The sequence below is a fragment of the Synchiropus splendidus genome, chromosome 16, assembly GCF_027744825.2.
Source record: "Synchiropus splendidus isolate RoL2022-P1 chromosome 16, RoL_Sspl_1.0, whole genome shotgun sequence".
In the NCBI taxonomy this organism is placed as follows: Eukaryota; Metazoa; Chordata; class Actinopteri; order Syngnathiformes; family Callionymidae; genus Synchiropus; species Synchiropus splendidus.
Window position 1 is genome coordinate 5,109,080 of NC_071349.1, and position 13,951 is coordinate 5,123,030.

Sequence of the window (13,951 nt, forward strand, 5' to 3'; positions counted from 1 at the left end):
ATAAGCAAGTTATTAGTTTTTTAACTGTTCATGTTGTTCCCCAATCTTAAGTGTTACCGATTTTTTTTCTTAGTTGGACTACACTACCTGGATAATGCGGTTAGTAGTGCGACTAGCCCCAGGTTTAGACTGAAAGCAGAAGTGCCACGCTGAGCCTCGATAGCTGAAAAGTTTCAATTGCGGTCAATGAGTCGGTCTCCACCGGGAAAGCTGCACTGGAGTGTTCTAGAAGCACCATTGGGCTTAATTTACACAACAGTTCTATGTTTGTCGCTGACTGTCCTTTTCATTTCAGAGTACAGTGGACCGCAGCAATGGGGATCTGAAGAGAACCGATTGGAACAGGAAATATCAACATTATGCCATGTCCAGCATCACGTCTGTTGCTACCTAACAACATGGACGAGGAGACATTTGTCTTGGAGGTGGAAAGTCGCAACCTACTGTATGATGCATGTCACTTGCCTATTTCCCAAGAAATGAGGCAAAGTGACAAACAATGCACCCAAGCCAAAGACGTTGATCTATCAAGTTATTTTCCATACACCTGCGTTCAGAGAGGGAAAATAAATACTGCCATCTAAGATGTTGAGTACCAGGTTCCTTTTGGAAAGTTGTAAGCCTCCTTAGCCTTTGAAGTGAGAAACTCAGATCAGATCAGAAGACTACTATTCGTTATAGCTGAGGGTGCAGATCAATAAAGGACACACACACACAGGAGGTTGTTGAATGCCTTTTTTCTTTTAGTAGCTGGAAATAAAAAAAATCACAGGGCTCCTCTGAAAAAAATCCTAAAGCGCTCCTGTGAACAGTGCACAGAAAATATTCAAATTCATAAAAAACATAGAAACTTATCAAAACAAAAAGGCACAAAAAAACTATCTGGCGCAAAAAAAACTGTACTTTTTTACATTGTGCCCATTTGTGCACAACAGTGCAGTTTATCTCACTGCTTGAAAGTAGAACATTGAAGCAAATACAATCGTCTATTCTGGCTCGCCAACCAGTGACACTGGGATACAACGGTTCCCGGAGAAGACTGTGGGAGGTTCACCCAATCCGCGATGGAACCTCTGAATTCCAATTCCTCAATCGATGTTTCGGAGGAAAATAAAACTGACCTACCGCAGGCTAGAAAATTCAGTCCACAAACTCTTATATCAATTCAAATCCCTCAATTACACTTCCAACACTGCCAGGACATCCAAATCTCAAATAAGTTTGTTGTACAACTATTTCAACACACAGTAGTTATAGTCCATAAACATTCAGCTCTTGTCAAAGTGACTGGTTTTGCCAATCATAAACATTCATTAAACAACACAATCATGCAATAGAGAATGATTTACATTCCTCTCACCACTCCGGAACACAGAGGGATACTAATATCCGTCTCTACTCATATTTTAATTCTCTTTAAACATGCTCGTTCTCATTTAAACACTTTCTATTCAACATAATTGTCAAGGCTTGTCAAGGAGCTCGAACCCAGTCGAATTGGTGCAGGTTTACAAATGACTTGGGAGTGCGAGGGTAGTTTATTTTTATAGTTTATTACAATAAATAATATAAACACAAAAGACGAACAGGAACGATGAACCAAGGGGGTCAATACCAAAACGCAGAGTGAGGAACACGAGCAGGGGCAGGGAAAAACCTGAAACAGAAAACAGGCGAATAAGATTAAGACTGACTAAGGGGGACAACGGAAAATGCACTCGTATGTTGCTCACAAGGCCCAACTAACAAAATACGCTCGGTGGTGGATATACTCACACACACACACACACACAAGGAATAACTATAACGCACAGAAACAGAAAAGGTGAGATTAAACAAAAACACACTCACGCGAACTAGCAGCAGGAAGTGATAAACCGAAAACGGAGGAACGAGAGTAACTAAGGAGGCGGCTGAGAAAAACGAATCTCGAATCTAGATAATCAACAGCACGAGAGAAACAAGAGTCGAAGGACTTTACCATGAGGACGCCAAGCAACCATCTGGTGACGTGAGCTGGCACCAAGGTGTTGAAATCCATGAGAGCTTGATTAGCAAATGAATGCCAGCTGTGTCTCTCGGAAAGCTGGAGAAAAACAAGGAAACAGAAACACACGGAACAGAACAATAATAACCCTGTTACACATAGAATTAACTGACTGAACTATTAATTTCAACTGTGAAACGCTCACTCTCTGAAAGCACTAATATTCACCTTATCGAAGTTAGAGTCGGTGATATTAGCATTAGCGAATAGCATCATTCTATCTCCAAAACCAACACTAATATCAGCAGCCTAACAGTCAGCACACTTACTCACTGCCAAGATGTGAACTGCTAGATCCCTCATTTGTTAAGCTTGTGAGTCTGCGTTCCTGGACACAACCGACAGCAGGTGTTCAGCCCATACCCAGCGAACACAATTGGATTGGGTGTGTACGCCGACTCCATCTGTGATTGGTATCATCCACACCTCCCAATATAAACAATTTAATTCCTAAAAATGGGTTTGATACTCAGACATTTTATCCAGTTGAACTAGTCCATTAAAATGCAGCCATTGTCACAGGAATAGGGTCAATGGGACCCATGTGCAGAAGGCAGGTAAAAAGACATCATCTGCATTTGAAGACAAGAGTCCAATTCTGTTCATTGTGTGGGTCTCTAGACTTGTTGTCGTCACAGTTCAAAATTGCAGTACTGGTCATGAGCAGGTAGATCCGTTTCTTCACAGAAATGTCCTTGAGATCTTAAGTCCAGAGTATTCTTCTTCATTTAATATCTCACTATCGCTCCCTCTCACTTTGTTTCATTCTTGGCATTTTAGTGAAAGATTTTGTTTTAAATTAGGCACCAAAATACTTATAATTCTAAAAAATTTTTGAGAAATGAGAAATAGGTTTGGATCTTTTGCATGTTTTCAAAAGAAAAATATTATATGTATTACAAGCCTAATGTAGACAAAAGGTAAGTGATAAAGTGGTAAGTGGGCGTGCATCTGACAGATGCTCTCCAGGGTGATTTAAGCGGTAGGAGGTCAGCAAGTGAGTGCTGGGAGAGCAAGCCCTCGGGGTATTTTCATTTCTGCCACTGCCTTCCTGCAGACTCTGTTGTTGCTCTGCCTGCACTATTTCCCACAATCTTGATGGTGAGGAGAGCTGCTGTACCCGTGTGGAACAGTTCTTGTTTAAGACATTGTTGATCATGGCAGAGAATCAGCAGAGGGAATTGTAATCGTGTTCAAATCTTAAAATGTGTGCGAGAAAAATGAAATTAATCCATAAAGTTTTGACAGTGACAGTTACTATTTGCTATTTGTGTAGTGCAGAACATCCTTACTGTTTAGCGAAATCCAGAAATCCGGATATCATATACAATGATGAGAAAAAAAGTTTTATTATTATTTGAATGTCACAGAAATGACACCGCCATGACTGAGCCTTGAACTCTGGTCTGTGAATATACAAATGGAAGAAGGCAATGCAGCTGCACAAGTTGACTGAGTTACAAAAGCAGAGCAGAGAATGTGCAATATTTTTTCGCACCACAATATTTATAGCCTCCAATCAATCTTTGGGTAAATGGAAAGTAACTGGATGTGAGAGTCTTTGTCTGGTTTACGTTATAGCTGCCAAAACATAAAAGAGACTGGCGCACAGCTGGGGTCAGGTAAGAGAGCAGATCTACCTGCAGACCATCAAAACTGATTGGGTCTGCTTCGTCACAGTCCCAGACTTGAGAGGTCATTGTGGTTGGCAAAGATGCCAGACAAGCAGTAGGACTTGGTGAAGGACAGGGGCCAGACCAAAGAACATACTGCCAATGTTGTGAACAGCACATGACTTGACGCTTGCAGTGCTCTTGTTGACAGAGCTCAGAGGGAGGCACTCCTCTCTACGGGAAGACAAGTGATGTCTCGATGCAGCTAGCCTTAGTCAAAGTGTCGAGGACATCGAAGACTGTCCCACTTCTCAAGCCCTGGCTCAAAAGCCATCTGCAATAAGGAAGAGATGGCGGCTCTCCTTCCATTGTAGGCTCAGCAACACAATCAGCTTAGAGTGCATTTATCTCATGAGCCATCCCTTGGTGTAATGAAGCCCTGTTACTGGGCAGCACACGCATGAAGTAGCGGAAGTAAATATGGAAAATCCAGGTCTAACTGCGCTTCCCAAATGGTATGCTTTCAATGATTCACTTAGAAAGGCCACACTACTCGTGGGGGAAACCATGGCTATCTGTGGCCTTAGGTTTACCATGAGTTCTGAGGGAAACTAGACATCTAGGACTGTATATTCCACTCCAGATTTTAACCCTTATCATTAGAGAGATCTAATTTGATACATATTATTAGAGTCACTCAATTTTCTTAGAAGGACTAAAATCTGTTTGAAAATCTGAATTTTGGAATTGTACTATTCATAGGAAAATCTGTAACTGCCAACAGCTTTGTCATCACAGTGCTGCTGGGTCAGATCACCGTTGTTTACAGTGGGATGATCTGTGTGATGAAGACAAATCACAGTTTAATGATAGGAATGCACGCACACACTCACTGCTGCAGCTGTAGATAGATATATGAGGGTGGAGGTGAATGAAGTCTCAGTTGGAGAATCACAGCAACAGCTGAGATTTACGTCAGTCACCTGAAACTCTACACCACTGAGGCGGGGGTGAGGACAGACCTGCAGGTCAGTGTTCAGCTTCATAGTCGACATACACCTTCCTGCGTTTCCACACCTCTGCTCACAACTCTGGTCTCCATCTGTCAAGTGTCACACTCAGGGACTGTGCTTGTCATCTAGGCCGTATATTTTCTAAATTAGTTCAACTATATTTATTTAATTGTTTTTTTTTTTCCTTTCTCATGTGCAAAAACACAGGCTGGAGCGTGGGAATGGATGGATGGCGGTGTGATGTTTGAATGGGAACATGGCTAGACCTTCTGCGTGTGACCAGAGCCTTCTAATGTGGTGAAATGCAAAAGGATGGATGGACACTGAAGTGAGGCCAATTTCCGCGAAATGTTCAAGTTGTGACGCCTGATGATGAACATTAGAATTTATGATCGGAAACACTGTTATTGGAAAGGCGTACGTTAAGTAAACATGAAGACCCTAGCACATGGTGGTGAAGGTGAACTGCAACAATAAACCAGCTATGGATGCACTGGTATTGTGCTTGATGTAAAACAGTATTTCTTGTTTAGCCACACTGAAATGTTTGTACATTATCACATTAAGGCTAATAAGGTCTGTGGTGAATATTCTTGCATTCATTTTATTGATCCAAGTAGATATTTTTTAGTATATGAAACATCGCTGACAGACAAATTCTAATCCGTCCATCCACTTGAAAAACAAAAGAACCAGGTTAAGAAGATCTGGATAATCTGAGAATGCGAGTCTTCAATGAATTTCAAAGTTCTCTGCCCATTGTGCTTGTGTGAAACCAATCTTTCTACCTAGCAAATTCATTCATCTGAAGACCTAGCACAGTGCCACATTAACATCAAGCAACTTAGCAAAATGAGGTCAGAGAAAAATAAAATAAAATGAAACGGGCAACACAACAGTCAACTGATTACATTTTATTTTTTGTCCATTTTTTTAAGCTCAAACTTGTACATTAATACTATGTGACACACAATATTTGCAGTCTGTTGTATTGTGGTTAAACCCCTAAAAGATACATCCGCTGACAAAGACATATAAAAAAGCCCTTCAAGGGTAGACAGTGCTTCAAAGTTTACAATTTTCTTTACTTTGAAAATTCAGTGAATGTACTTTATTATCTCATTTACCCGATGAACAATCCTTATGTCTACAACTTGACTACCGCCACACCACTTCGCTGCACTAAATAGACCTCCATCCTATTTTTGCGGTGCGGTACCGTAGCGTGGATCCAGGGATCATACTGGAAACTGGGTTAGGGGTTAGTGTCACGTCATTTTTTAAAATCAAACACCACATTAAGACAAGACAAGACAACACAAGACAAGACTGTTTTGTTGTTTTGTTTTTCTGCCATAAAACACAAACTCACGTGTCAATGCAGGTAATGGCATTTTCATTGCATTGAAGTGCTAAATGGAGCACACAATCTATTAATCTGAAAGGTGAGAAACATTGGTGTCTTGTTTACTAGTATGCTTTGTTTTGTTTTGTTTGTGGGGTGAATAAACAGGTGCATGTGTTTCAGAAAGCAAAAAGTAATTGCTAAAAAAAATGCCTTGGAATGAGCACCTTCACCGGGAGAAATATTCTCCAACTCTGTATGTTTGATCCAGCAGCTTGTATCGCTCCTATTTGGTTGGGAAGGTGCATGGAATAAATTGGACTGGGCCTTATTTGTCAGTAACAAGTTGAACACCAATGTTTTCCAGATGTTACATACGGGAGAGGAAGCAATGAACCATCTGTACCAGGATCAGTGGTGGAACTGGGAGAGTTTGACTCAGACTTGTTTCTTTTGGCTTCAGGCCACTGAGGACTCATGTGGTTAACATGTCTAACTCAGGATGTATGAGATGGTAGCAAAGAGATGAAGACTAACGGTAGCATTTAGTGCTTAGCGAGAACAGTAACAGTAAACATTTTGTTCAAATACACAGCTGTGATGTACCTTGTCCTCACAATTTCACTTTGTAAAGCTGAGATTTACTTAGTGTGTGTACTTGAAACATCAGTTCAGAAATGTGCATGTCTCATCTGAACCCAGGTTTGGCGGGTTCACAGACATCTTTTAAATTATTTCCAGGTTGGAAATGCAAACAGAAATTAATTGCATGACTTCATTCATCATTGTCTGTATGATAGATTCATGCACCATTTCAATATTTGTCACTAGAACTATCAAGTTTAGTAGAATCTAAATCTGAGTGAAGTCTTAGCTGCATATAAGGTGCGTTCCATGAAATGTTTTTTTGAACTTGTATGATCGGTCCATCAGCACAGTCTCATTTTAACTCTATCCTTTGTTATAGTGGTTATGACATCATATTGTATAACATGGTGCGTGTTTGACTTGAAAAACATCTGGTACAGCGATGCAACTTGTTGGTGACTGAATTTCATACTCACCTCAGTCCAACAGTCACTCTTAATGTTGTTTCCATGGCAGCTCTGCCCATTTGCTTGTTAAGACACAGAGCAGGATGTACTTCCTGAGGAGACTTCTACATCTGCAGTAAACTGCTGCAGATGTTTTACCAGTCTGTGGTTGCCAGTGTCCTTTTCTACACCATGGTGTGCTGAGGGGGCAGCGTATCCAAGAAGGACACTTCCAGACTGGACAAACTGATCAGGCGGGCTGGCTCTGTGGTGGGCATGAAGCTGGACTCTCTGGTGACCGTGGCAGAGTTGAGGACTCTGGACAAACTGCTGGATATTATGGACAACGCCAGCCACCCTCTCACACCGTCATCAGCAACCAGAGGAGCTTGTTCAGTGAAAGGCTGCGGCTCCCCAAGTGTTGGACCAACAGACTCAAGAACTCTTTTGTACACCATGCCATCGTACTCTACAACTCCTCACTTGGGGGGAGGAAGTAGCAGGGTACGCTACACTACATAGTAATGGACACTTGTTCAATGTACAATACCCGTCTCTCTGGTGCAATAACCTATTTTAATCTAGTTTAATTTATTTTTTAATTTAATTTTTATTTTTATGTTATTAGTATTATATATATATATATATATATATATTCTCTGTGTGATGCTCTTCCTGACTGCATGCCCTTTCTTGCCCCTATTGCTGCTGGAAATTTCCTGGAGGGAGTCATCCCAAAGGGATCAATAAAGTCTAGTCTAAGTCTAGTCTAAGTCTAAGTCACTCATTTAGTAATACTTGACTGACGGTCGTGAGTGCATGGACTCACTGTGCAGGTGCCTTTTCCTACAACTACTCTCATGCAGTCTTTCCTATAGATGCAATAAAGCTGTTCTCCTATTTCTTTTTTATAAACATTGATAAAAACTAAATAAAAACTGTAAAAGCCATTGAAAAGTTTCTCATTTACTCAATATTTTGCATACCGACGATAGCATCTACCGTCTTTAAACTGCTGCTTAGGTATAGATGCAGAGATTCTGTGCGGACCTCGCCATTTCTACCAATATGCACTTATAGGTCAGAAATATGAATATGCCCTTACAGACTCTTCATGAAACTAAGATTGAATAATAGTAGTTTTTCATTCTAGAACCCACAAAGTCGTTCTATTTCCGCTTCATTAGCTCTCACTTGTAGGTCTACAATCATCCATCAGATGTTTGTAATGGAATAATACCCAGTGTCTTGGTTCATTAGTAGTCTGCCTCATTAGCCCACAGGCTCCATAGAAGGGTGCAGAATCAGAGAACACACTTCCTCTACATGGTTTACTTGCAGCAGGCTTGTCTCTCAGAGAGTAGTTGTTGCCTGGAATGTTTGCACTGCAGGTCGCCCATAGATAAAGCGTACCCAGCTATTTCAAGTGTCAGTAGGAACAGTGGATAAATAATGACTTTCCCACCTGTAGTCCTCATCAGCACATTTTCTGGATCATTTATCCAGAGTCAAAGAGTCAGCGCCAGACACTTTATCTGACACTGAAAGCTCCCGGGGCAAGTCACTGGCAGCTGCATTTTATTTGTTTTAAAGAATATCTTCTATTACTTGCAATTAGCGACGTTAATGTTCTTAATCCATCCATCTATCCATCGTCGTCCGCTTATCCGTTGCCGGGTCGCAGGGGCAGCAGCTTCAGGAGGTCACACCAAACGCCCTTCTCCCAGGCAACATCCACCAGCTCCGACTGGGGGATCCCGAGACGCTCCCAGGCCAGCGTAGAGATATAATCTCTCCACCTGGTCCTTGGTCGACCCCTCGGTAGGTAAGGTAAGGTAACTTTATTGTCAAATATGCTACAGTACGAGACATATAGCATGGATGAAATATCTGTTCTCACAGACCTGGACACGACATACAATCACAGACAAACATAAAGATCACAGACACAACATAAAGATCACAGACAGCAGGATACATGCAACAAAAATCGTCACATCAGTCCATCAACCACCGGGAGGAGCACCTAGCTCATGGCAGCATGGCAACATCCTCTGCCCCTGTGGATGGAGCCAAAAGTGCCTGGTGCAGACCCGGGGGCAGAGTAGGAAGGGAGTTCAGCATCATGACAGCCTGGTGGATGAAGCTGTCTCTCAGTCTGCTAGTTCGTGCGCGGTGACTCTGGAACCTTCGCCCTGATGGTAGCAGCGTGAAGAGGCGGTGCGACGGGTGGGTGGGGTCTCCTGCGATCCTCAGGGCTCTCCGAGTGAGGCGAGTCTTGTAGATGTCCAGGAGGGATGATAGAGGGACCCCAATGATCTTCTCAGCAGTCTTCACCACGCGCTGCAGGGTCTTGCGGCAGGCGATGGTACAAGAGACGAACCACCCTGTGATGCAGCTGGTCAGAACGCTCTCAATCGTGCCTCTGTAGAAGGTGCACATGATGGGGGACGGAACTCCGGCTCTCTTCAGCTTCCGCAGGAAGTACAGGCGCTGCTGGGCTTTCTTGGCCAGTGCCGTGGTGTTGGTGTTCTAGGTCAGGTCCTGGGAAATGTGAACACCCAGGAACTTGGGGCTGGTGACCTGCTCCACTGCGGCACCAGCGATGAGAAGCGGGGGATGCAGGACAGGTTGTCTCCTGAAGTCCACCACCATCTCCGGTCTCCTCCCAGCTGGACGTGTCTGGAACACCTCCAAAGGGAGGCGTCCAGAGGGCATCCTGATGAGAAGCCTGAACCACCCCAGCTGACTCCTCTCAATGTGGAGAAGCAGCGGCTCTACTCCGAGCCTCTCCCGAGTGACGGAACTTCTCACCCTATCTCTAAGATAGAGACGCCTGCCACCCTTCGGAGAAAACCCATGTTCTTAATCGCACAATGATATTGACAGATGCTGGTGTTTCCATCGGATTGCTTATGGTTCCAGGTCTAAAACATGATGACTCAATTATAGATCCATTACGTCTGTTTCCCTGAGCTTCTGTCAGACAGACCGAGTTCATGTCGAACACATTCATCTTCCAGTTGAATTAATTTATCACATACTTGTCTTGGAGCCAAACACATCCATCTCAGAGAGGCATCAATGTCTCCCAATGAAAGAAGGCGCAGTGTCCCTGAGTCTGGGAGTCATAATCTCTCTCTCGACTGGTTGTGGTTGCTTCTGTTGTTAACAAAGGTACCAACAGTTGAAGAAGGTGTAGCTGCTCGTGGCCGCAGTCACATTACCCACACACACATGCACACTCATTCACACGGACACATTTGTATTTATATTAACCGGTCCTCAAATTGAGGCTTATACTTGTGGTGGAGGTGTGGTCCCCACAAGTATACCCTTACACACACACAATTTAATGTCTTCCATTAGCCAACACATTACTACATGCAGTCCATTGTCATTAATGTATATTGACGCATTGCCATTTTAGCATTTCTGAGAAGAATCTTTATCACATCGAATAGTAATTCAACTATTGCCAGAATGATGGAGATTTAGGCCAAGTAGCATGGAGCAGAACAGGTCAGAGGATTCAGTCTCTCTGCTTGATCTAGTGCCGATTTGTCTTTGTCAATGTGCAAGTAGCAAGTATTTACTCATTTGAACTGGGACTCTATGACTTTCCTGTATGTCGACTTACCCACACTGGAGAAAACTGCTCGGATCCAACATGAAGCTGACCAGGTAACCTGGCATGATCTATGAGGCTTTTGGACATTTGCATGTATATAACAAATACAGTCTCTGATCTTGCTCAGTGTTGCTACTGATTATGCTGGCTCCTAGTTAACATAGAATGTACCCTGGGAAAATGGGGCAGGAATGTGTAGCAGAAGATTGCTGGCTGAATGGATTTAGTTGTTGCAAATAAGACCTAGTTTTGGGATTGAAAAAACATTTAATAATAATGTCAAACAGCTTTGATCTCTGGGTCCGTTGGAAAGCCCATCCGTCTGTCGATAACTTGAGTTCAGGGAGTTGTCACTAAACTAACTGGAAGGTGAACAGAAAGAACATATAGATTCCACGTTGATGATTGTCAATGCCCTGTCATCAGCAATATCAGCGTTATTTAAATTATTTCATTGTACAATGCTTCAGGTTGCCATGTTGCCTGGCTGGTTCAGTACTCTCAATGACAACAAGTGCCATCTATAGTATAATTTTGGGTTGATGATTGCTTTCAGACAGACACAAACACTGAATAGGTAGGTTTGTTATTCATTTGTAGTCTATTTAGTTTGGAGAATTATTGTGCTGTAACGTTGCGTAGCCTTTACAGCGGTAACCAAACCCACCCACAGAGCTTTTCCCTCCCCAGCGACACCAGGCGGTCTTTTAAGCTGATGTTAGACATGATGTTGCTGCAGTCTGCAGAAACACAATTAGAAACGGTGATGAAAATCTTGGACCAATTAAAGATTCAAATATCTCCATGTCATGTAATAGTTCTACGCTAAAACCACAGTGAAACCATGCTAGTGTAAATACAGATAGAAGAGTTCAGCAGCAGTGCTCAAACTAAGAGCGTGTTTTGAGTGGACTGCTTGGAGAAGGCAGCACTGCACTCACACAACTGCAAGTCTTTGATATTTTGATATTCTTATTCTTTCATATATATATATATATATATATATATATATATATAGTGTCCTAATTCCAGAAGCTGCTATATCGCACTGATCTGCAGTGTAGTCATCAGAGCTGCGCAGGAGGCAGAGTCAAGCACGGTGTGACATAATATGACCCTCGTAACACAATAACTTCAAAACAGATCATCATCATGATGAGGGACTTACTGCACCATGGAGTGGAGGACTTCAATATTTGAAACGGAAGCACAAGTCAGGACTGTCGGATCTGCAGGCGAGGCTCTCTTCAAAGAAATAAGGTCTCATACAGAAGCATCAGAGGAGGTGCTCTCTTAAGTCGGTGTTTCTCAATGAAGATCCACTACTTTGGGGGTGATGGTTACGAGGAGCATTTCACTGCAAATTCAATCAACTCTCAATTAATAATTCTAACTCCTGTAAAGTCACTCATCTTCATTTATTATGATAAAATGTAATTATCTGAATAATGAGTTTAATGACAGCTGCTGCTGTGAAGTTGACCTCCAAACAGGGCCAAGTCCAATGTCACACATTCAGTCTGCCTGTCTCTGTGCTCTTCATGAGTTACATTTGCCAGTATGTTTTTCCCTTGTTTCTCAGAGTGTAAAAAGAGCAGAGTGTAAAAATAGGGTGCAAGAATTTAGCAAACCCAGTTTAATGTGGACCCACTTTTGCCCTCAAGCTGTGTTTCTTTAGCTTGCTGATTTAGGTGTTCTTAAGCGGAGGGGAGAAGCAAAACAACATAAAGTACTCTGACATTTTTACTATTTGTTGTTTGTGGAGGATGTCACAATGTGTGTGAGAAACACTTGTGCTCGAAAAAACAATGCTGTAAAAGATGGTGTTAGGAAACCATGTAACTGTGTTTTTATCTTTTTCTACTCCTATTTTTAACATACAAAGTGCCCAACAGCACTTTTGATCCGAAGCATGACAAGCTATTCAGTGCTGGACATGTGTCACTGTGGTAAGTGAAACTTTGGGACTCCCATGCTGCGTCTGAGGGGTTTACGGTAGATTACACTTCTACTGAGGCAAATTATTTTCTCTGCCGAGCACTCCATTTGATGACAGAGCGGAGATGCTGTCAGCCTGTTCTGGTGAAAAGGTGAGAGGGAGTGAGCCTGGGAGAGGAGCAGTCCATAAATCATCTGGAAAAGTTTAGCGTAAAGTAGCAGGAGAGTTGCTTGGAGCCCGGGGAGCACTTGTCTACAGCCTACCACTTGGCCAGAGGGATTTGTTTGCTTGAACCTATCCAAACAGTCAGGAGAAGAAAGGCCCAGGCTGCTCCTCAACAGGACTGTCCTTCCCTTTCCCTCCATTTTCTGTCAAACATACACACATGTTAGTCCGCAGTCATTCCCTCTGAAGGGACTCGCAGATATAAACACACTTTCCTCCTGGTGTTTATACTTGCAGCCCACTGTCTTATGTTTTTACTGTACTAATCGTGGATGTGCATATTTCTGCTGTTACAAGAGTCAGCCAAGCATGAGACCCCAGCCAGAATTAACCAATTTTAGTTGTGTGGCGGTTCAGATTACACTGGGTCAAAGTTGAAGGTTGGGGTTAGGCCCCGCCAATCACAGAAGCTATGAGTTCACACATGTCCTGGAGTTCACTGCAGCTGCAGAAAGTGACCCCACCAGTAACCTGCTGACAAATTACTCGAAAGTAAAGCAACAAATTTGTCATTTCAAAATCTCCTCGAAAGAGATTCACCAGCTCATTCATCAAGTTTATCAGACTTGGAATATCTCTTCAACTGCAGGGGTTTATAAACACATTTGTATGTCAATTAAAAATTACATTTTAAAAATTTCAAAAAGAAGTCAAGTACGAGACAAGTTAAAACGTGTACAGAAAAATATCTAATTGGAAGCTACAATTTACTTGTTATTGTGGGATCTGTATGACAAAAAAGTTCAAGTTCAGAAGGTCACAACCACGATCCAAAACTTGGCACATAGTCAAACAAGAATCATGATATAATTGTGTTTAAGGAGATAATGCAGTGAGAATGGTGGGTAATTCAGCAGCATGAGTGATTACCAGCAGAGTCTGTCACTTTAAATAGTCTGAAATGTCAGCATATCTATATATCACTGTATCCATTTCAACCGCTTCATGTTATAGTTTGTAGGGAAATTACTCCTGGATGAAGAAAGGAAATGTTATTCAAATTTTAGCTTCTTAGACTTCTTGCTTGCTTTCACTTGAGCATAACATTTGTTGTCTCTTTTGACTCTACGGTTTCCTCTTATGTAAATAGTTATCACCGGCTGA